This window comes from Phascolarctos cinereus, unplaced genomic scaffold, assembly GCF_003287225.1.
Source record: "Phascolarctos cinereus isolate Bilbo 61053 unplaced genomic scaffold, phaCin_HiC Scaffold_4;HRSCAF=312, whole genome shotgun sequence".
Taxonomy (NCBI): domain Eukaryota; kingdom Metazoa; phylum Chordata; class Mammalia; order Diprotodontia; family Phascolarctidae; genus Phascolarctos; species Phascolarctos cinereus.
In genome coordinates, this window is record NW_027555847.1 from 430,233,930 (window position 1) to 430,249,566 (window position 15,637).

The 15,637-nt window shown below is 36.4% G+C and overlaps 2 pseudogenes; both read right to left on the reverse strand.

Moving 5' to 3' along the window:
* Nucleotides 1–2,313: 2,313 nt before the first annotated feature.
* On the reverse strand, nt 2,314–10,354 carry LOC144456554 (myelin-oligodendrocyte glycoprotein-like; annotated as a pseudogene).
* A 1,939-nt stretch (nt 10,355–12,293) lies between these two features.
* LOC110218005 (NEDD4-like E3 ubiquitin-protein ligase WWP1 pseudogene) lies at nt 12,294–14,988 on the reverse strand (annotated as a pseudogene).
* Between the last annotated feature and the right edge of the window lie 649 nt (nt 14,989–15,637).

A 15,637-nucleotide genomic window follows, 5' to 3' on the forward strand; every position in this document is an offset into this window, starting at 1 on the left:
CTTTCCAAATATATCATAGGTTGGACAATAGGCCATGTAGATATTAGAACCTGATGGGATCAGAGTATAATTATTATTTTGATCATTTAAAAAAAAACAACTAGGCTCAAGGAGAGTAAATGTTTTAGCTATATTCACGTGGATGGCAAACATTAAGAGTTTAATTTGAACTTATATATTCATGACTCCTAATTTGGCAATCCATGCACTACACCATGGTATCTAAGTTAAATGCTATGAGATCATAAATATATATTGTTAACTCTAGGTCAGTCATGTCATGTGAGAAATGATTAATTTAGTCTCCTATTTAATTTAGACCTCTAGGTTATTTCCATCAGCATTTTTCAATTTAGTGTAATCCAATAAGGGTAGTGATTATTTCTGTTATACTTGCCTGTTAGTATACATTTAGTCAGTTTAATCAACTAATATTAATATAAACATATATGATAATTATATGATTAGATAGATATATCTTATAGAGACAATTAGATATAGTTAGAGAGGTTAAAATATAAGCTCTAAACTTTAAACTATAGGAGAGTATTTTGGGAAGACAGCAGAGGAGGTCAGAAAACTCGTCAGAAGGCTTATCAAATATCCTCCACAAAAAAAAAAAGATGCAATATCACCTTAAAGAAGCAGAAATAAACAGAAGGTAATGCAGTTGTCCTCCTAAGACAGTCTGAGAACTAAGTGTGGCTTAAGTAAGGTGCAAACACCTCCAGGCCAACTCTGCCGAATATACAAATGACAAGACCTGGTGGCAGATGGGTAGAAAGAAAGCTTCAGCCTTAGAAACTTTCATTTTATAGACAGTGGGGGGGTCTAACAGCTGAGTAGGTGAAGATTGAAGGACCTTCCACTGTTGAGGGATGCCAAACACAGCTGTGCTGATCAGACACATTCTGAACTGTGGCTGCAGGGAGAAGGAGCTAGCACAAACTTGGTGAGTGTAGTAGCAAGGAGCAGGGGCCCTGTTGGCTGTAGGCACTTGCAAGATAGCAGAATCTCTGATTTCAGTTCTAGGGCAGAGAACACAGCTGTAGTTTGCAGCCACTGGAGGAACCACAGTGAGCAAGATCATTTAGGAGACAGTGTGGCTGGGGGTCCTAGCTGTGGCTTAGGAGTAAAGAGGAGAGCCCAAGTTAGGGCCCCAAAACAGACTTCAGAAAATAATATTAAGAAGGACTTGAGGCTTGGGGCATCATTCCCTATACCTTGGGAGTACAACCTAATTATAGTGATAGCTGCTAATAAATAAATAAATTAAATAAATGAATGAATGAATGAATGAATGAATGAATGAATGAATGAATGAAATGGATAAGATAAATGAGTAAGCAAAGTAGAAAGAAAGTAACCAAAGATAGTTACTATGGGGATGGAAAAGATCTGGGTTCATATTCAGAGGAAGATAACGGAGCTAAAAAGCTACTCCTTTTTCAATAAGAAATGTCAAATGGTCCCAAGCACAAAAAAAAGGTACTTGGAAGAACTTAAAAAGGACTTTAAAAATCAAATAAGAGGAAAAATTAGAAAAAAAAATAATAGCAATCCAAAAAATCAATTGTGAAAAGAAAGTCAACCAACTGGGAAGAGAACAAAAACTTAAGAAAATAATCCCTTGAAAACCAGAATTGGACAAGGGGAAGCTAATGGAGTTCTAAGATACCAAGAAATCAAAAGAATGAAAACATAGAAGAGAAAGTGAAACATCTCATCAGAAAAAACAACTCATCTGGAGAACAGATGCAGGGGAAATACTATCAGAATAATCAGACTATTTGAAAATTACAAAAAAAGAAGAATCTCAATATAGTATTACAGTAGTACAAGAAATTAGCAAGGTGAATTGCCCTGAAGTTCTAGGAAAAAAGAAGACAAAGTAAAAATAGAAAAAATTCCACTGATTACCACCTGAAAAAGATCCCAGGAGGAAAACTTACAGGAATATTATAGCCAAGTTTCAAAGCTCCCAGATTAAGGTGAAAAAATTACAAGCAACAAGAAAAAATAATTTAAATATCATGAAAGTACAAAAAAGGATTACTCAAGACTTAGCAGTTACTATGTTGAAGGACCGTATATCTTGGAATACTATATTCTGTACAGCAAAAGAGCTAGGGTTACAACCCAAGGTAACTTACCGTGTAAAGTATAATCCTGAATGAAAAAAAAAAAAAGATATTTAACAAACTCAAAGACTTTCAGGTTTTTATGACAAAAAAACCCAAAACTTAAGGGAAAATTTGACATATAATATCCAGGAGAAATCATTAAAGGCAAATTATAAGGGACTCAATAAGATCAACCTGTATAGAGAAGGAGAAAAAGGAGTAATCTCATACAAAAGAGGCAGAAGGAAAAATTGATGCAGAAGAAGGTAGTGGAGGAAGGGCAAGTACTGCTGGAACCTTACTCTCATTAAAGTGGGTTAAAGAGGGAACAGCATATATATCTAGAAGGATAAAATGTCTTCTAAATTCAGAAAGAAATGAGGGCAAGAGGATAGGATGGGGAAGAGAGGATAAAAGAGGGACTCTCAGAGGGGAGGGTAGTTAAGAAAAAGAGGGCAAGGTGGTGGTTATCCTTGGCAAAGATACTGGAGTGGTTTTCCATTTTCTTCTCCTGTTCATTTTGCAGATGAGGAAACTGAGGCAGAGTTAAATGACTTGCCCAGAGTCACACAGCTAGTAAGTATCTGAGGCCAGTTTTAAACTCGGAATGATGAGTCTTCCTGACTTCAGGTCTACCACTCTATCCACTGTGTCACCTAGCTACCCTTTTCCATACAGAGAGGGCAGATCTCCATGACCCATCTTGAAAAGATAAGCAAGGGGCAGCTAGGTGGTGCAGTGGATAAAGCGCTAGCCCTGGATTTAGGAGGACCTAAGTTTAAATCCAGACTCAGACACATAACACTTACTAGCTGTGTGACCCTGGGCAAGTCATTTAATCCCATTGCCTACCCCCCCCAAAAAAAATAAGCAAATATTATGTCATATCCTTTGTTTTGCTCTTCAGGCACATCAGCATCCCATTTATACAGTGGGAGCATACTGAGTTTCTCCCTCATACTGAGTTTCTTCCTTAGACACCCTTCTATTCCTTAGGCACCAGAGAATTGAGAAAATACAATCAGGGCACTCTATAATTTAAATCCTCAGTGTAATTACTTCATTTAATACTCTAAATCTAATTTATAAAGGATCAGGAAAAGTTACTGGTGGGGCATGGATTAGGCTCTTCAGGACTTGTGGAGAGACCACATAGAACAAAGAAATAACCATTGGCTGAATTATAAAGGAATGTAGTTTAAAATCCACTTTCCTGTGACTAACTTTATGACATGATCAAGAACTTCATTTTCTTAATCTGTAAAATGAGATAGTTAGACTAGATGGACTTTGATGACCCTTTGAGCTCCATATCTCTGACACCATCATCATTTTCTGAGTCCTGCAATGGATTTAGCTTCTAATAAACTATCACCTAAATTACCTCTTATGTGAACTCAGTGTTCATGTAGTAATCTAAGTCCCACCGTGTGGCATGAGAATTATTGGTCTCCTCAGGTGGGTGCTGGTAGTCTCTGTAATACTGCTCTCTGTCTGACACCTCCACTAAGCTGCTTTTTCCTGTTCTATGTCAGCATCTCACCACCATATATGTTTTGTAGTATATTTAGATCCTCAATTGCATTATGCTCCCATTTTCTGTATCAAGGCTGCTTATCTGATTGGTAAGCTTGTACTGCTCTTATTTTCTACCCCAAGCCTCCATACCTTGTAGAAATTGAAACTGGTTGTAGATGTATATCTCAAAAATAGAGTCTTTAATTATTTCCTGTAACTCTTTTGCAAACTTCCATGACCAGCAAGGTTTCTTTTTTATGTATATTTTATTCTTTTCCAGGTTAGCCTCATACTCTTACTTTATAAAATCTGATTTGTTTTACCTGCACTCTGTTTTAAACAATCAGTCCTGAGCTATTATCTTTTATATTCCAATGTTATTGTAACTGATTATTAGAAAAGAATGACTTTGTAACTTATTTTGTATTTCTTTAAGCCCTACATTTTCCCTCCTCTGCATCATCCAAATGTTAGCTTTCTCATCTGCTAAAGAGTTCCCATATTATATGACCTCTATGAAGCTTTTCTTGTTAAATGAAAGAGAAGTGCTGATTCTCATCTTTCCCTTGGTGCATAACAAGAACAGTGATTTAGCAAATGAACATAGTTACTGTTGACCAATTACTTACTTGATCATTGGGAATTCTGAATGGGTTGTCACAGTAAATGTGGTTTATAAAAGCCATGGCAGTGGTTTTACTTTGGGGAAACATATAGCTGATTTAAGAGTGTAATAGTCCTTGACAAATGCATTCATAAGTCTTACATACTGTTGACTTACATACTACAGCAATAGTTTAGGGACATTTTCCCCTAATTGACTTTGGTGATTGTGATAGGCTTTGCTTTTTCAAACAAACTCAAGAATTAAAATAAGAAAATGGGTCTCTTACTGGAAGGCAAAAGTAAATAAGTTACAAAGAAGTTTAAAGGGCATAAGTAAACATTATCAATTGGAATTAAAATGTAAGTTGTCTAAAATATTCATAAGAAATCATAGAAGCACATATTTAGAGCAGGAAAGAATCTTAGAGGTTATCTAGTATATGCTCTTATTTTAGAGATGAGTGAACTAAAGTCCAGACATTTTAAGAACCTGATAAAGGTCACAAAAGGATGTAGAAAATTTTAGAGTCAAGATTTGAACTCAGGTTCTGCTTCCAAATTTGGCATACTTTCTACTCTACTAGGCATACAATATAGGAAAAACTGATTTCCTTCCTGCATAAGAGTGATAATGCTAATCGTAATCATAATAACCACTATTTATACAATGTTTTAATGTTTTTAAGTGCTTTACATAAATTATTTCATTTGATCCTTTATAGATACATATTATCTATATTTATATCTATCTAGATATATATTTTATTTGTAATTTATCCACTTACATCAGTGACTACACTCTGGGGCAGCCTCTTCCAAAAAGGAAAAAAGCTAACTACTAATAAACTGTGGATGATAATAGTAACCATTTCCCAGAGTTGTTATAAGGATAAAATATTATGCTATTTCTAAAGTGTATTGCAAACTTTTAATTGATATATAGATAATAGTTGTTATGGTTATCATTTCAATTTGCAATATGGTATAGGGTCCTAACCTGCCCCTTCATGGTCTGTTTCTTCCAGTCTTCTTCATGGTTTGTAGTTCCCATTATTATAGCTCTTTCTCAGTTTGTTTAAGACACTAACTCTCAAAAGTCTCAGTTATGTATTTCATTCTTAGAAAAAAATATTGAAGTGTTTAACCTATCAGTATGAATCAGTTTATCAGGTTAGTTACTCCTACCACAGTTTGGGGAGTGTTCTGAGAGCATGAGACCAACAATTATCCAAAGCATGAATGATGGATTATTCAGAGACTATAGGCCTAGGTAGACCATTTGGTTAGGAAATGAAAAAGTAGTGGGGAAAAAAGTAGGCTTTTGAGGCAGGTGATGAAAAAGGAAAAAAAAAACTAGGTTACCATAAGAGTGACTGGAGGCCTGTTGAAGAAAAGATTCATCTATTTCCAAATTTTGCCTTAGGCTCACCCTGCCTGGAGCTGAGCAAATGCTTAAAGCTAGGGCAAAATGTGGAGGAGGGAATAGAAAGTAAAAAAAAAACAAATCTAGTTCTGTATTTGTGTAAACTTGTTTTCCTTCTAGGATTTCATACATGAGATACTGGCTTTTAAGTAAAATGTTTGCAACTGAATAAAGGTAATATGCCTTCCAAATAATATATGCACTGGGTCATAATGTTCAAAAACGAATTTATAAAACTGATGTGTTTAAGGCCATCTATCCATCAAAAGTCTGATGTAGGATTAACCTTACTAATGAAATTATCTTGAATGAAAAAGACAGCAAAGAAAACAAAGCCTTGAGAGATTTGCAAGTGAAGAACACTTACTTACATTGTAGGAGGCAGCTGGTAAATTGTTTAACAACAGGCTCTCAAAAACCAACGGACCAAACAAACAGATAAAAAAGCATGAGACACATTTTAAGTTTGAAAAGCATGAGACACATTTTTAAGTTTAATTTGCGTTATTAAAATTTTATCCATCACTTTTATAAGACAGATATATATGCGTATATGTATATACATATATGTTTTTTAAATGCTTGTTTATGGTTTTATATAGTCAGAACTTCACCATTTTTCCACCTGTGGCATTTCTTTTCCTAACTATGCTATTAAAGAAAGCTCATCCAAGTGTTTATTAATATCAATCCCTAGTCAAAAGCCATATCAACTATTAGCCCCACCTATGTTATATGATAGATTTTTAAATATTTTTATACTTACTCATCACCATATTTTTCCAGTCCCAGGTCCAGTTATACAAAGATATTTTCCTACATTCCAAGTCATGAGTTTTCTCCAGCTTTACTATGTATGTATTTTCTTCCCTTTTCCTTTCATTTATTATTGCAGGGTTCCTATTTGGAAAAAAATAGTAATAAGTGAACCATAAAAACTTAAACTCTGTGAAAAGTGGATCTATGCCTAGTTTATACCATATTCTTTTCCAGTTCTCCCAGCAGTTTTTGTCAAATAGTGAGGTTTATCCCAGAAGCTGAGATGTTCAGGTTTATCAAACAGGAGATTACTATAGTCATTGATTGTTGTGTCTTGTAGTTTTTGTTTTTGATATGATCAATTATGCTGTAAGTTTTCCTAGTGTTGAACCTGCTCTCTATTCCTGGTATAAATTCTACCTGGTTATAGTGTGTTATTCTCATGATAAGTTGCTGTAATCTACTTGCTAATATTTTATTTAAAATTTTTGCATCTATATTCATCAAGGAAATTGGTCTATAATTTTCTTTCTCTGTTTTAACTCTTCACAGTTTAGGAATCAGCACCATATTTGTATCATAAAAAGAATTTGGTAAGACTCCTTCTTCACCTATTTTCCCAAATAGTCTATACAGTATTGGAATTAATTGTTCTTTATATGTTTGATAGAATTTGCTTGTAAATCCATCTGGCCCTGGAGATTTTTTCCTAAGAAGCTCATCAATGACTTGTTCAATTTCTTTTTTCTGAGACAGAGTTATTTAAGTATTTTACTTACTCTTCTGTTAATCAAGGCAATTTAAATATTTGTAAATATTCATCCATTTCACTAAAATTGTCAAATTTATTTCCATACAGCTAGGCAAAAGTGTTTCTAATTATTGTTTTAATTTCCTCTTCATTGGTGATGGATTCCCCTTTTTCATTTTCAATACTGGTAATTTGGTTTTCTTCTTTCTTTTTTTTTTTAACCAAATGTTTATCTATCTTTTTATAAAACAATTTCTTAGTTTTATTTATTATTTCAATAGTTTTCTTAATTTTGATGTTATTATTATCACTTTTGGTTTTCAATAATTCTAATTTGGTATTTAACTGAGGATTTTTAATATGTTCTTTTTCTAGTTTTTTTTTAGCTGCATGCCCAATTCATTGATCTCCTCTTTCTCTATTTTATTCATGTAAATATTTAGAAATATAAAATTTCCCCTAAAAACTGATTTTGCTGTATCCTATAAGTTTTGGTATGTTTTCTCCTTATTGTCATTCTCTTGAATGAAGTTATTGATTGTTTCTATGATTTGTTGTTTGACCCATTCATTCTTTAGAATTACGTTACTAAGTTTCCAATTAATTTTTAGTCTTTTTTGTTTTGTTTTGTTTTGTTTGTTTGTTTTGGCTAGGCATTGGGGTTAAGTAACTTGCCCAACATCACACAGCTAGTAAGTGTTATGTGCCTGAGTCTGGATTTGAACTCAGGTCCTCCTGACTCCTGATAGGGCCAGTGCTCTATCCACTGCATCATCTACCTGTCCCAGCCTATCTTTCTGTGGCACTTTATTACATACAATTTTTATTGCATCATGATCTGAAAAGGATGCATTTAATATTTCTGCCTTTATGCATTGGATTGTGAGTTTTTTATGTCCTAGCACATGGTCAATTTTTGTGCAAGTGCCATGTACTGCCAAGAAAAAAAAAGTATATTCCTTTCTACCTCTTTTCCATTTTCTCCAGAAGTCTACCATAACTTACTTTTTCTAAAATTCTATTCACTTCCTTAACTTCTTTCTTGTTTATTTTGTGGTTAGATTTATCTAGTTCAGAGAGGGGGAGGTTGAGGTCTGCCACTAGTGTAGTTTTGCTGTGTATTTGTTCCTGTAACTCCCTGAATTTCTCCTCTAAGAATTTGGATGTTATACCACTTGGTGTATATATGTTTAGTAATGATGTTATTTCATTGCCTGTGGTTCCTTTTACCAGGTTGTAGTTTCCTTCCTTATCTATTTCAATAAGATTTATTTTTCCATTTGCTTTGTCTGAGATCAGGATTGCTACCTCTGGTTTGTTTGGTTTTTTTTTACTTCACCTGAAGCATAATATATTCTACTCCAGCCATTTACCTTTATCCTATGTGTGTCCCTCTGTTTCAAAAATGTTTCCTGTAAATAACATATTGTAGGATTATGGTTTTTAATCCACTCTATCTGCTTCCCCTTTATGAGTGAATTTATCCCATTCATATTCACAGTTTTTATTATTTTCTATGTCTTTCTCTCCATCCTTTTCCCCTCATTTATGCTGTTCTTTCTCCTTTCTCCCTTTCCCTCATCACTCGAGTTTTGCTTTTGACTACTGCCTCCCTCAGTCCACCCTCCCTTCTATTCACTCCCTCCCTTTTATTCCCCTTCACTATTATAACTTCTTCCCTTCCTTCTATTCCCCCTCCCTTTTCTTTCCCCTTTTCCCTCCTACTGCCTATAGGACAAGTTCTACTTCTATACCTAACTTATTATGTTATTCTCTCTTTGAGCCAAATCCCATGAGAATAAGGTTCAAACAGTGCTCATCTCCCTCCCTTCTTTCCCACTACCACAATAGATTTTTTTACCTTTTCTTGTAATGCAATTTACCCTTGCCCGCCTCTTCCTTTCCTTTTCTCTTATTCCTTAATTAGATCCACTTAGTCCACTTACTTAGATTCATTTAACTAAATTAATTAGATTTTTTTTTATCATTACATCAGAGTCAACTTATACCCACCTATGTATAACTCTTCTGAATGGTGTAATAACAGTACATTTCTCAAGAGTTACAAGTGTCATCTTCCCTTGTAGGGATGTTAACAGTTTTCCCTTATTAATAACATTTTTTTTTCTGTCCTGTTCACCTTTTTATGTCTCTCTTGAGCCTTGTATTTGAAGATCAAATTTTCTGTTGAGCTCTGGTCTTTTTATCAGGAAGGTTTGGAAGTGTCCTATTTCATTTAATGTCTACTTCCTCGCCTGAAAGATTATGCTCATTTCTCTGGGTAGTGGATCCTTGGTTGTAATCCAAACTTTTTTGCCTTATGGGCTACCATATTCCATGCCCTACAGTCTTTTAATGTAGAAACTGCAAGGTTCTGTGTATTCCAGACAGTGGATCCAGCAGAAAAGACAAAACAAAACAAAACAACCACAACAACAAAAAAAAAAACCTCTCTGGAGTTTTGCTTTGCAGAAGAAACAAATCACCATGAGGGAACCAGTGAAGACCACTGGGACTACAGCAGCAATCATTACAGGAAGTGTCTTATGAGATGTGGAAAGATGTTCTACTATCTGCAGTTCAATATGTGCTTCACTGTGATAGTTAGGTGACTGGAATTGGCAAGTATATGGACCAGAGTCAGAGACCTGGACCTACTGGATCCTCAAGGTTGGCTTCCCCTCAGCCATCTCATATTCAGCAGCTCCATCCTCCCCTGAAACTCAGTGCCCTGGGATATCTCCAGGTTCCCCTCATTAGGGTACCTGTACACAAAGGTCTGGTTTCTGAACCAGTTCACAGTCATGTCCCGAGCATCCATAGTGGGTGAGAGTTCACAGGAGAGTGTGATGTCTTCTCCCTGCTTGGCCTGAATGAGCTAAGCAGGGCCAGTCACTAAGAATGGTCATTTCTGATCTTCTGCTATCTGAAGGTCAAAGCTGGTTTCATTGTAAAAGGTGCTTGCTTGGAGATAGCCGTGAATTGGCCAGAATCAGAGAGCTGCACCTGCCGAATGCTCAAGGTCACCTTCCCCTCAGCCATGTCCTGTCTCTGCATCTTCACCCTACCTTGGAGTACAGGGGCCTGGACTAGCATCATCTCCCTCCGCATGTGGTACCTGTGTACAACCAGTGGACCTCTAACTCACTTCACAGACATTTCTTGAGTATCCATCTTAGGGGAGGTGTGACAGGAGAGGAAGACATTTTCCTCCACCTAGGCCAGTGTGAGCTGGACCAGAGGGCCAGATACTGTGAATATGGCTTTGTTAGAAGGTAAGTAATAGCTGTGCCCTTGGTGACACATTCCAACCTTTCCTATTTTCTTGGTGGGTCTGTATCAGAAGTGATGGTATCCTTGCATCCATGAAGGACATTTGTTGTCACAACCTCATTCACACACAGGTCAAGAAGACAGGTCTTAGTATGGACACCAGCACCCTCAGAAGTCTGGCTGAGCCAGAAATGCAAGGAAGCTGGAGGATGAGGCATATGTGGTATAAAGGTAGAGTGGGGCTGCTGTAGGCAGCTGGCCAGGGATTCCACTTTATGGTCCAGATTATACCTGACAGGAACACAACCAGGAGATTCCTATGGTTCAGGAGCCACAATCAAAGCTTCCTCCAGAAGAAGGTATCACTTTCCCCTGTCCACTCAGCAGGGCATGAGGTTCTGTGACTTCTCCGTCCATTCTCAGAGTACATCTTCCAGTCACAGCTGGTGAATAGCTTGGTATTAGGCAGGTTTTCCTGGTACAGGGAACCATATGATGAGGTCTAGAGGTGAGGGGTGCTGGAACCCCAAGATCATGACACATAAGTCCTGCCCAAAAGAATTTGACCCAAGTCTTCCTTCAGTCAAACATAAGGTTTATTAAAGATCTGCCATATTGGCCAGACTCTTAAGGAATATGAGTACCTGTGAGTTAGTGGCCAGATTGTAAAACTCTCAGCAGTGGCTAGGTTATAAGAATCAAAGCCCCAATTCTAATTTTTACAAAATTGTTTTCTTCTATTAGATTCTGGACCTCCTTTTTCATTTGGCCCATTTTACTTTTTAAGGAGTTCTTCCCCTCAGTGAGTTTTTGTGTCTGCTTTTCCATTTGGCCAATTCTGCTTTTTAAGGAGTTGTGTGTTGTTTTTTTTTTTTTTTTTAATACACCTTTTTTCCATTTGGCCAATTGTATTTTTTAGGAACTTTTTTCTTCAGTGGACTTTTTTTTCCATTTGGCCAATTTTTTTTTAATTTTTTTTATCCAATGGGATCACTATTTTTATTTAACCTGTACAGAATAAATTATGAATTTTGAATAAAAAGAACACAATCCAAGTTAATATGTAGAAAAATAAAATTTTGTCAAAGTAAAATCTGTTATATTGGGAAAACAAGTAATTTGCCAGTATTTTCTGTACTCACCTAGCAGCAAAATATGTTGCAGATATAAGATTTTAGGAAATCACTTTATTGCACGTGAGGTTTATGTAGGTAAAGGTTTCCTTCATTATTTTTGCTACATCATTAAAGTAGCAGAGAGGGGTTAACCTCAACTATTATACTTAATTTTAAAAATAAGTTGAAAGAATTAGGCATCTGTCTTCAGAAAAGCCAGTAGAATTTTTCTATGTACCTAGGTAAGTGCTGACCTAAGTCTTTAACACCATACTGAAGCCATACAATCAAACAACTTGGGAGATATTGCATAAGGTAGAGCATGGAAGAGTTTGCACATTTTTTTTTCTGGGTAATAAAGCCAAGGCAAAACAAATCCAGGTATTTTTCAATGTTGTAATGTTTCATATACTTAGAGCTCTATAAAACTAGAGTCACCAGTATACAAGTATATGTGCATATATATTTTAAATAAAGACTTTTGCTGCTTCAAAGTTTAAGGGTGGTTTGTTTTTTTTACTGGTCAGTCATCTCAAGGAGTAATAAATAAAAGTAAAAATGGCTGACCTCTTTTGCATATCTTTGTGGGAAAATGTAGAACATTTACACTTTTAGAGTTCCAGAAAGGTCACTGTATGGACTGAACAGCTGATATACAATATCTGTGCAATTTTACTTGGCTTAGTATTTTAATGCTAGAGTTCTTCTTGGACAAGAAGCCACAGTTATTCTTGTCCAAATCCCTCTATCTCTTTTATTGCATAAAGCGTTTCTCCTTTAGCTGTTCATAGCTTTTATATGGTGGTAGAACCAAATGATTAAAGCACATATGACTTCTTGGCAACCAGGTTTCTTTGCCAACTTTTTGAGTGCAAAACTTCTGAGTATCATTCCTCCCCATGAGCTCAGCAAATCCTCCTAAGGGTAGTCATCAGGTTTCAGTGACAAATTGCATTAGACATATTCTAACTTCATTGTCTGTCTCTTTCACAAACTGCCATTTCTTATGTAATGTCAATATACAGTACTTCTCTGCCAGTCTGTTAAATTGACTTCTTGCATGCCACACAACATCACCTCCAATTCTTTTTTTATCAAAGTACTGAAACCATTGAAGGGGAATAACTTCATTTAAACTATCAAGCAAAGCTTTGATTTGGTCTTGTACTACTCGGGAAAAAAGCCATTCTGCCATCAAATCAATATACTCTTCTTTGTTCTCCTCATACACCAGTATATCAGAACCTCTCAACTTCAGATCATGTGAAGTCACTTTTCTCAAAATCTGCATATCAACTGAAAAATACATTTCCAGGCCACATTCTTCGATGTTGTATTCTCTCTTATCCAGATGAGAGAGTTATAGAATTCAGTATCAATAGATTCCAAATCTTTAATAATAAACTTCTTATTTATCACATGCTTGTAGAATGGTAAAGAAAAACCAGCATCAATAAACTTTCCATGAAATAGTGCCATAGCAATAAAGTGTCCAATGAAAAAGAAGTATGGAAGATGATCTGGATTGATCATTGATGCTGGATTAATTTGAAGGCAGTAATTTTTTTTTTCCAGAATACTCAGACAAAGAATACATAGGATTCAGCACTTCATGGGAAAGCAAAAAAAAAAAAAATGTTCCCAGGCCACCATAATCACATTCTTCTTCTCCCCTGAATATTACAATCTCCTCCCCAAGTCATAGGGTTTTAGAGCCATGCTCCATTGGAAAGAGTCTTCAAATAATGTCTGCTGAGGCACATTGATTTTTCACATGATTGAGTAGTGCATTAGACTGGCACAAATAATGGAAATGTGCAAGTTTCCACCTACAGCTGCATTCATAAGCAATTTGTGTGCCTTTACTTACAGAGGATTTCCCTGTACAAGGATCCTTAAATGTAATTGTCTTTGCGTTATGATCAGCAAAATACTTGAGACGTTTTCTAGTATATCTGATTTCCCAGCCCTCTGGAAGAGGACTTTCAGGCAATAAACCTTAAGGTCTTGGGTATTCCTACTGTGTTGTTTTTGTGTTATGATTGACAAAGTAAACTCTGTCATTTGAATTTACTCTTTTTTCCCAGCCAGCTGGCAAAGGACCAACAGGATCATTTTCTGCAGAGAACACTGAAGCCAAATAGAGGTATCGTTGGTTAAATTCTTGCATAGCTCTTTGGAGCTGAGACTTTCATTGTTCAAAGTTTTTGACTCATTCCATAGTAAGTCACTGCCACGTTGTCGTTCTGGTGTTATGGTCCACGTAATAAACTCTTCCATGATCATCAACTCTTCTTTCCCAACCTGATGGTACAGGCTGTGGTTTCTCCCATGTTGTAGTTCTTGTGTTATGATCACCATAATAGGTCCTATCACGAGGATCTTTTCTCTGTTCCAACCTTGGTGGCAAAGGTTCTGTAATGGAATTTCCAGGCTGTTGCCTTTTATGTCCTCAGGTACATTAGAAGATTGTCTTGGTTTGGCAGCTTAAAAAGCAGAACTATTTTTAAAATTAGAGTCAGAGTCTATAGTATTTAATGCTTCATGTACTGTTTCTGCACTGGCTGAAGCAAAGTATGCACTATTTTCAGAGCACTCAGGAATTTCTTGAGTTATAGGCTCTATAGTAGTAGTATTAGTGCAATCTGTAGATATGGGAGTTTCTTCAGATCCTAGTACAGTCTGAAGAGCAGGTGCATTATCAGTTGCTATGGATGAAGATGATTCTCCATTAGCAGTGTTATGGGCAGACTGAGATGTAAATGGTTTTGAAGTTGGTGGATTTTTAGGTCCAGTTGCAACATGAGAAGGAGATGAGGGTGTGCTCTCTCCGTTAAGTACATGTATGCAGAATGAATTTTGCACTACTGAGTTTGTAGGCATGTGGTTATATATTCCATCAGCAATTTCAATGGCAGAGCTGCTGAAGTTTCTCTGCTTTCATACATGGCATCACCATTTTACTGAACTTCTATGGCTACTGCTGAAGGGCAATTTGTTAGTGTTTCTTGCTCAACCACCTATCCATCAAGCACAATGGTCTGGTCAGGTCACAGTTTGTACTGTTCTGCTCTTGTTTTCCAAGGAGAGTTTTATTTGTTCTTTCACTCTTTCCAATTTTCTATTGTGTATTTCAAGAGTTTGGGATAAGTCTACTGTTGCTCTTCCTAATAATGCATCAGCTTTTAAAGTGTGACCATACTCTAAATTCTAATGTGGTCTGAGGTGTCACATTCATGGATTAGAACTACTAGATTTAGCTGTCTTCTTAGTTTCTCCACCTACAGATAATTCTGCATAGATAGCTGTTCCAAACCAGATCTTTTATCTTTTCAGTTTGGCACTAGAAAAACTCACCTGAAGCTCTGATCTTCCATTGTAGCTAGTACTAGTATCACACCATGGTGAAGCTATGGCCATTTCCTAGTGCTCAGTTTTAACCAAAATTTCTGGGGTGCAGCTAAGGTATTTTTTAAGGACATGTTTTCTACAGTTAATTTTTGTCCTTCCTTTTCCAAGCTACTGACTCTCTCTTGCATACCTCTCATTTCTTTTCCAAATTTTTCTTCTACCTGTCTTATTTGACTTTTAGAATCCTTCTTGAGCTCTTCCTAGAAATTCTTTTGGGCTTCAGACCAGTTCATATTCCCTTTTGAGGTTTTGGATATAGGAATGTTGACAATGTTGTCTTTTTATGAATTTCTGCCTTGATCTTCCCTTTCCCCATAATAAGAATCTATGATCATTGTACATTTCTTTTTTTCTCATAGTGTTTGCTTATTTCCTGACCTTGAAAAAAAAATTGATCTCTCCTGCTGGGAGCAGGGAGCACTGACCCAAGCTTCTTGTGCTGGGAGCCTGGAGCCTAGTCACTGGCTTTGTATGCTGGGGCCTCAGGTGCTGGCTGTTGGAGGCTGTAGGATTTTGGCAGCCTACCTGGTGTTGGTCTGGAATCAGCAACACTAGAACTCTAGGGGTAGGGGTGGGGAGTCTGGAGGATGCCTGTTCACCCAGGCCTTGCACTGTTTTCTTTGGCTCTTGCTCACCCAGTCCTTGAAAAGGGATATTT